At 41.8% G+C, this 7,736-nt stretch overlaps 1 non-coding gene across 1 annotated transcript; it reads right to left on the bottom strand.

Annotated features, from left to right (window-relative positions):
• Positions 1-829: 829 nt before the first annotated feature.
• On the bottom strand, positions 830-904 carry Trnas-cga (transfer RNA serine (anticodon CGA)). Its single transcript has one exon. It is a non-coding gene; the product is annotated as a tRNA-Ser (tRNA).
• Positions 905-7,736: the final 6,832 nt, after the last annotated feature.

Genomic DNA, 7,736 nt, shown 5'->3' with positions numbered 1-7,736 from the left:
AGGAGGGGAAGGAAGCCAGTGTGCACACTGTGTGCATTCCGGGGGGAATCATTCTGAATGTGGAAAGGGTGCTTCCAGATGCCGTGAAGAGTACAGGGTGCAGCCAACTGCAGGTGGTGGCTCATGTCGGTACTAATTACGTGTGTCGCTTTGGATCGGAGCAGATTCTGTCTGGTCTTGAGTGGCTAGCAGAATCAGTAAAGACTGCCAGTCTTGCTTCCAAGATTAAGGTGGAGCTCACCATCTGCAGCATCGTCGGCGACTGAGGTCCTTTGGTGCAGAGCTGAGTGGAGGGTCTGAATCAGAGGCTTAGGCAGTTCTGTGACCGTATAGGCTGCAGATTCCTTGACTTGCGTCATCTGGTGGTGCGTTTCCGGGTTCCACTTAATAGGTCAGGAGTCCACTACACACAGGAGGTGGCTACACGGGTAGCGGGGGGCTGTGTGGAAGGGACTGGGCAGTTTTTTAGGTTAGAGGGTCTCTGGGAACCACTGAAGGGGCGTTCGTCTAAAAGGGGGCAGGTAAAACACAGTAAGGTAGTTGTAGAAACGATTGGTATTCTAGTTGTAAATTGTCATAGCCATGTTGGGAAAGAACCAGAACTCCAAGCCCTAATAGAAAGCACTGAAGTTCAAATAGTTGTAGGGACAGAGAGCTGGCTAAAGCCAGAAATAAATTCAGCCGAAATTTTTTCCAATGACCTAACAGTGTTCAGAAAGGATAGATTAAATACAGTTGGTGGTGGAGTATTTATTGCTATCGGAGGTAGTTTGCCTTATAGCGAAATTGAAGTAGATAGTTCATGAAACTTCCTGGCAGATTAAAACTGTGCGCCCGACCGAGACTCGAACTCGGGACCTTTGCCTTTCGCGGGCAAGTGCTCTACCAACTGAGCTACCGAAGCACGACTCACGCCCGGTACTCACAGCTTTACTTCTGCCAGTACCTCGTCTCCTACCTTCCAAACTTTACAGAAGCTTAAATAGTATGGGTAGAGGTTTTTTCTGACAATCAGACTAAAATATTAATTGGATCATTTTACCAACCTCGCAACTCAGAAGATATAGTTGCTGAACAGTTCAAAGAAAACTTGAGTCTCATTTCAAATAAGTACCCCACTCATACAATTATAGTCAGTGGTAACTTCAATCTCGATACGCTGGAAAAATTATACATTTAAAGCCAGTGGCAGGCATAAAATGTCATGCGAAATTGTACTGAATGCTTTCTCAGAAAATTATTTTGAACAATTTGTTCATGAGCCTACTTGAAGTGTAAATGGTTGCGAAAGCATACTTGACCTTTTAGGAACAAATAATCGTGGACAAATAATGAGTATTGTGACGAATACAGGGATTAGCAACCACAAGGCAGTTGCTGCTAGGTTGAATACTGTAACATCTGCAACCGTAAAAAAGAAATGCAAAATATATCTATTTAAAAAAGCTGATAAAAATGCTCTTAATGCCTTTTTAAGAGACAGTCTTCACTCCTTCCTGATCTGATCATCTAAGTGTAGAAAAGTTGTGGAATGGTTATAATAGAGGGAAACATTCCACGTAGGAAAAATATATCTAAAAACAAAGATGATGTGACTTACCAAATGAAAGTGCTGGCAGGTCGACAGACACACAAACAAACACAAACATACACACAAAATTCAAGCTTTCGCAACAAACTGTTGCCTCATCAGGAAAGAAGGAAGGAGTGGGAAAGACGAAAGGATGTGGGTTTTAAGGGAGAGGGTAAGGAGTCATTCCAATCCCGGGAGCGGAAAGACTTACCTTAGGGGGAAAAAAGGACGGGTATACACTCGCACACACACACATATCCATCCACACATATACAGACACAAGGAGACATATTTAAAAATGTGGAATGTTTTCAAAGAGATAGTGTCGACAGCAATTTAGAGATATATACCACATAAATTAATAAGTGATGGGACTGATCCCCCATGGTACACAAAACGGGTCAGATCGTTTTAACAGAAGCTCGAAACATAGCACATACTTCAATTTCTACAACGAAATTCTGTCTCGAAATCTGGCAGAAAACCCAAAGAGATTCTGGTCATACATAAAGCACACCAGTGGCAAGACGCAATCAGTACCTTCACGGTGTGATAACAATGGTGAAGTCACTGATAACAGTGCCACTAAAACAGAGTATTAAACTCGGTTTTCCGGAATTCCTTCACCAAAGAAGACGAAGTAAACATTCCTGTATTCCAATCAAGAAAAACTGCCAATATGAGAAACATGGAAGTAGATATCCTCAGTGTAACAAAGCAGCTTAAATCACTTAATAAAGGCAAGGCCTCCAGTCCAGATTGTATACCAGCCAGGTTCCTCTCAGAGTATGCTGATAAAATAGCTCCATATTTAACAATTATATACAACCACTCACTCACAGAAAGATCTGTACCTACAGACTGGAAAATTGCTCAAGTCACACCAGTACCCAAAAAGGGAAGTAGGAGTAATCCGTTGAATTATAGGCCTATATCACTAACGTCGATTTGCAGTAGGGTTTTGGAACATAAACTGTATTCGAACATTATGAAGTACTTCGAAGAAAACAATTTATTGACACATAGTCAGCACAGATACAGTCAATATCGTTCTTGTGAAACACAACTAGCTCTTTATACTCATGAAATAATACGTGCTATCGACAGGGGATGTCAAATTGCTTGCATATTTTTAGATTTCCAGAAGGCTTTTGAAATTGTTCCTCACATGCGTCTTCTAACCAAACTGCATGCCTACGGAGTATTGCCTCAGTTGTGCGACAGAAAGGTCACAATTCGTAGTAATAGACGGAAAGTCATCGAGGAAAACAGAAGTAATATCCGGCGTTTTCCAAGGATGTGTTATTGCCCCTCTATTGTTCCTGATCTATATTAATGACATAGGAGACAATCTGAGTACCCGTCTTAGATTGTTTGCAGATGATGCTGTCATTTACCGTCTTGTAAATTCATCAGATGATCAAAATGACTTGCAAAATGATTTAGATAGATATCTGTATGATGCGAAAAGTGGCAATTGACCCTGAATAAAGAAAAGTGTGAAGTTATTCACATGAGTACTGAAAGAAATCCACTAAATTTTGATTACGCGATAAGTCACCCAAATCTGAAGGCTGTAAATTCAACTAAATACTTAGGGATTACAATTACAAATAACCGAAATTGGAACGATCACATAGATAATATTGTGGGTAGAGCAAACCAAAGACTGCGAGTCATTGGCAGAACACTTAGAAGGTGCAACAGGTCTACTAGAGAAACGGCTTACACCACACTTGCCCGCCCTATTCTGGAGTATTGCTGTGCAGTGTGGGATCCGCATCAGGTGGGACTGACAGAGGACATTGGAAAAGTACAAAGAATGGCACCTCCTATTGTATTATCACAAAATTGGGGAAATAGTGTCACAGACATGATAAGCGAATTGGAGTGGCAATCATTAAAACAAAGGTGTTTTTCATTGCGACGGCATCTTCTCATGAAATTTCAATCACCAGTTTTCTCCTCTGATTGCGAAAACACCCACCTACATAGGGAGAAATTATCATCATGATAAAATAAGAGAAATCAGGGCTCCCACAGAAAAATTTAAGTGCCCTTTTTCCTTCGTGCCGTTCAAGAGTGGAACAGTAGAGAGACAGCTTGAAGGTATTTCATTGAACCCTCTGCCAGGCACTTTATTGTGAATAGCAGAGTAATCACGTAGATGTAGATGTAGATGGAGACTGTGTGTGAGAAAAAAAATAGTATGCATTATTTATGATGTGTCCACATGTAATGAGATATACGAATCATTACATCAATTGGAAATTTGGTCCAAATCCTCCTGTAGTTCCTTGTGATCATCAAAGAGTAGTACTTTATGTACACAATCACATTGTCACTGAACAGTCTAATAAAGCAGTTGATGCTGTCTAATAAATCATTTGTGTTAGTGTAAACACTAGTCTCTTTTCTGCAGTTTTGCCCACGTATGCGTTTGACACATCTATTGAAACATAACACCCCCCTCCCAGTCTCTGTGTCCACCTCTTCTCACTCTGTCTGCGCACCACAGCCTTCCACCACTATCTGTCTATCCCCTGCTCCCCACTCTTTCTGTTTCTTCATCTCCTCTTCCCCTTCTCTCTGTTTCTTTATCTCCTCTTCCTCCTCTCTCTGTTCCTTTCCTGCTCCGTCCATCGCAACCCGCCCTCAGCCATGCTCATCAGCATGTGGAGCCTCTGCAGTACAGTTCAACTTGCCCAACTCGCCTGTCATGCAGGGCATGCTAGACATCAGGGGATATGAAAATCGTTCATTTGCCCCCGAATTAGGGGCTGCCATGCAAAGCAGCTTGATGAAGCAGGCTGAAACTACTCCAACACAACACCCCTGTCATGCAGAGCGGCCTACACAGTGGGGCTCAGAAAACCGTTTTTTTGCCATTGACAAGTAGGCTGCCACAAAGCAGGCTGTCCTACTAAGCAGTTGATTTAGTCCCCCAAAACAGTTCCCGCACAACGTGCCTGTTTTGCAGGGCAGCATACACACCAGGGGCTGGGAAAACCGCACTGTTACTATTGGATCTAGGAGGTTATAAACCCCACAGTACTGATACTCATGAGGGACACACACTATTGCACTTCTTTGTGTAATACCTGATGTTATTTTCATCTCTGTGAAACAGTCACCATCCAGCATGTAACAAACTGTGCCCAGTCAAATATTCCTCCAGCCAGTCACATATTTGTGAAGATATTCTGTATCATCATATCTTGGTTAGTAGTGAACAATGTGGAACAGTATTGAATGTGTTAATGGAAATCTAAGAAGATGCACTGTACCTGTTCACCTGACACTATTATTTGCAAGGTGTCACACACAAATAAAGCAAACTGTGTTTTATATGAATGTCTTTTATCTGAATCCATAATGACTGCTAAAAAGAGAGACTTTTTCTTCCCTGCACCTTCCTAATTTTAGAGCTTAGAATATGCTCTATAATCCCACAATAGACAGACATTAGTGATACTGGCCTCAATTGTGCATCCAGTCTGTAACCTTTTTTGTAAGCAAGAGTTTCCTTTCCTGTGCTCAGTTCTAGTCACATGTGATTATTCACTGTGCAAGTGATTCTTGATAAATATGAGCTAAGAAAAGAGCTAATTCTGTGGTGTATTGAATATGACCCCCCCATGAACCATGGACCTTGCCGTTGGTGGGGAGGCTTGCGTGCCTCAGCGATACAGATAGCCGTACCGTAGGTGCAACCACAACGGAGGGGTATCTGTTGAGAGGCCAGACAAACGTGTGGTTCCTGAAGAGGGGCAGCAGCCTTTTCAGCAGTTGCAAGGGCAACAGTCTGGATGATTGACTGATCTGGCCTTGTAACAATAACCAAAACGGCCTTGCTGTGCTGGTACTGCGAACGGCTGAAAGCAAGGGGAAACTACAGCCGTAATTTTTCCCGAGGGCATGCAGCTTTACTGTATGATTACATGATGATGGCGTCCTCTTGGGTAAAATATTCCGGAGGTAAAATAGTCCCTCATTCGGATCTCCGGGCGGGGACTACTCAAGAGGATGTCGTTATCAGGAGAAAGAAAACTCGCGTTCTACGGATCGGAGCGTGGAATGTCAGATCCCTTAATCGGGCAGGTAGGTTAGAAAATTTAAAAAGGGAAATGGATAGGTTGAAGTTAGATATAGTGGGAATTAGTGAAGTTCGGTGGCAGGAGCAACAAGACTTCTGGTCAGGTGACTACAGGGTTATAAACACAAAATCAAATAGGGGTAATGCAGGAGTAGGTTTAATAATGAATAGGAAAATAGGAATGCGGGTAAGCTACTACAAACAGCATAGTGAACGCATTATTGTGGCCAAGATAGATACGAAGCCCACACCTATTACAGTAGTACAAGTTTATATGCCAACTAGCTCTGCGGATGACGAAGAAATTGAAGAAATGTATGATGAAATAAAAGAAATTATTCAGATTGTGAAGGGAGACGAAAATTTAATAGTCATGGGTGACTGGAAATCGAGTGTAGGAACAGGGAGAGAAGGAGACATAGTAGGTGAATATGGATTGGGGGACAGAAATGAAAGAGGAAGCCGCCTGGTAGAATTTTGCACAGAGCACAACATAATCATAACTAACACTTGGTTTAAGAATCATGAAAGAAGGTTGTATACATGGAAGAACCCTGTAGATACTAAAAGGTATCAGATAGATTATATAATGGTAAGACAGAGATTTAGGAACCAGGTTTTAAATTGTAAGACATTTCCAGGGGCAGATGTGGACTCTGACCACAATCTATTGGTTATGACCTGTAGATTAAAACTGAAGAAACTGCAAAAAGGTGGGAATTTAAGGAGATGGGACCTGGATAAACTAAAAGAACCAGAGGTTGTACAGAGATTCAGGGAGAGCATAAGGGAGCAATTGACAGGAATGGGGGAAATAAATACAGTAGAAGAAGAATGGGTAGCTTTGAGGGATGAAGTAGTGAAGGCAGCAGAGGATCAAGTAGGTAAAAAGACGAGGGCTAGTAGAAATCCTTGGGTAACAGAAGAAATATTGAATTTAATTGATGAAAGGAGAAAATATAAAAATGCAGTAAGTGAAACAGGCAAAAAGGAATACAAACGTCTCAAAAATGAGATCGACAGGAAGTGCAAAATGGCTAAGCAGGGATGGCTAGAGGACAAATATAAGGATGTAGAGGCCTATCTCACTAGGGGTAAGATAGATACTGCCTACAGGAAAATTAAAGAGACCTTTGGAGAGAAGAGAACCACTTGAATGAATATCAAGAGCTCAGATGGAAACCCAGTTCTAAGCAAAGAAGGGAAAGCAGAAAGGTGGAAGGAGTATATAGAGGGTCTATACAAGGGCGATGTACTTGAGGACAATATTATGGAAATGGAAGAGGATGTAGATGAAGATGAAATGGGAGATACGATACTGCGTGAAGAGTTTGACAGAGCACTGAAAGACCTGAGTCGAAACAAGGCCCCCGGAGTAGACAATATTCCATTGGAACTACTGACGGCCGTGGGAGAGCCAGTCCTGACAAAACTCTACCATCTGGTGAGCAAGATGTATGAAACAGGCGAAATACCCTCAGACTTCAAGAAGAGTATAATAATTCCAATCCCAAAAAAAGCAGTTGTTGACAGATGTGAAAATTACCGAACTATAAGCTTAATAAGTCACAGCTGCAAAATATTAACACGAATTCTTTACAGACGAATGGAAAAACTAGTAGAAGCCAACCTCGGGGAAGATCAGTTTGGATTCCGTAGAAACACTGGAACACGTGAGGCAATACTGACCTTACGACTTATCTTAGAAGAAAGATTAAGGAAAGGCAAACCTACGTTTCTAGCATTTGTAGACTTAGAGAAAGCTTTTGACAATGTTGACTGGAATACTCTCTTTCAAATTCTAAAGGTGGCAGGGGTAAAATACAGGGAGCGAAAGGCTATTTACAATTTGTACAGAAACCAGATGGCAGTTATAAGAGTCGAGGGACATGAAAGGGAAGCAGTGGTTGGGAAGGGAGTAAGACAGGGTTGTAGCCTCTCCCCGATGTTGTTCAATCTGTATATTGAGCAAGCAGTAAAGGAAACAAAAGAAAAATTCGGAGTAGGTATTAAAATTCATGGAGAAGAAATAAAAACTTTGAGGTTCGCCGATGACATTGTAATTCT

The sequence above is a fragment of the Schistocerca serialis genome, chromosome 4, assembly GCF_023864345.2.
Source record: "Schistocerca serialis cubense isolate TAMUIC-IGC-003099 chromosome 4, iqSchSeri2.2, whole genome shotgun sequence".
Taxonomy (NCBI): Eukaryota; Metazoa; Arthropoda; class Insecta; order Orthoptera; family Acrididae; genus Schistocerca; species Schistocerca serialis.
Note: the sequence above shows the minus strand (reverse complement) of the source record. Positions and strands in the feature narration are given on the sequence as shown.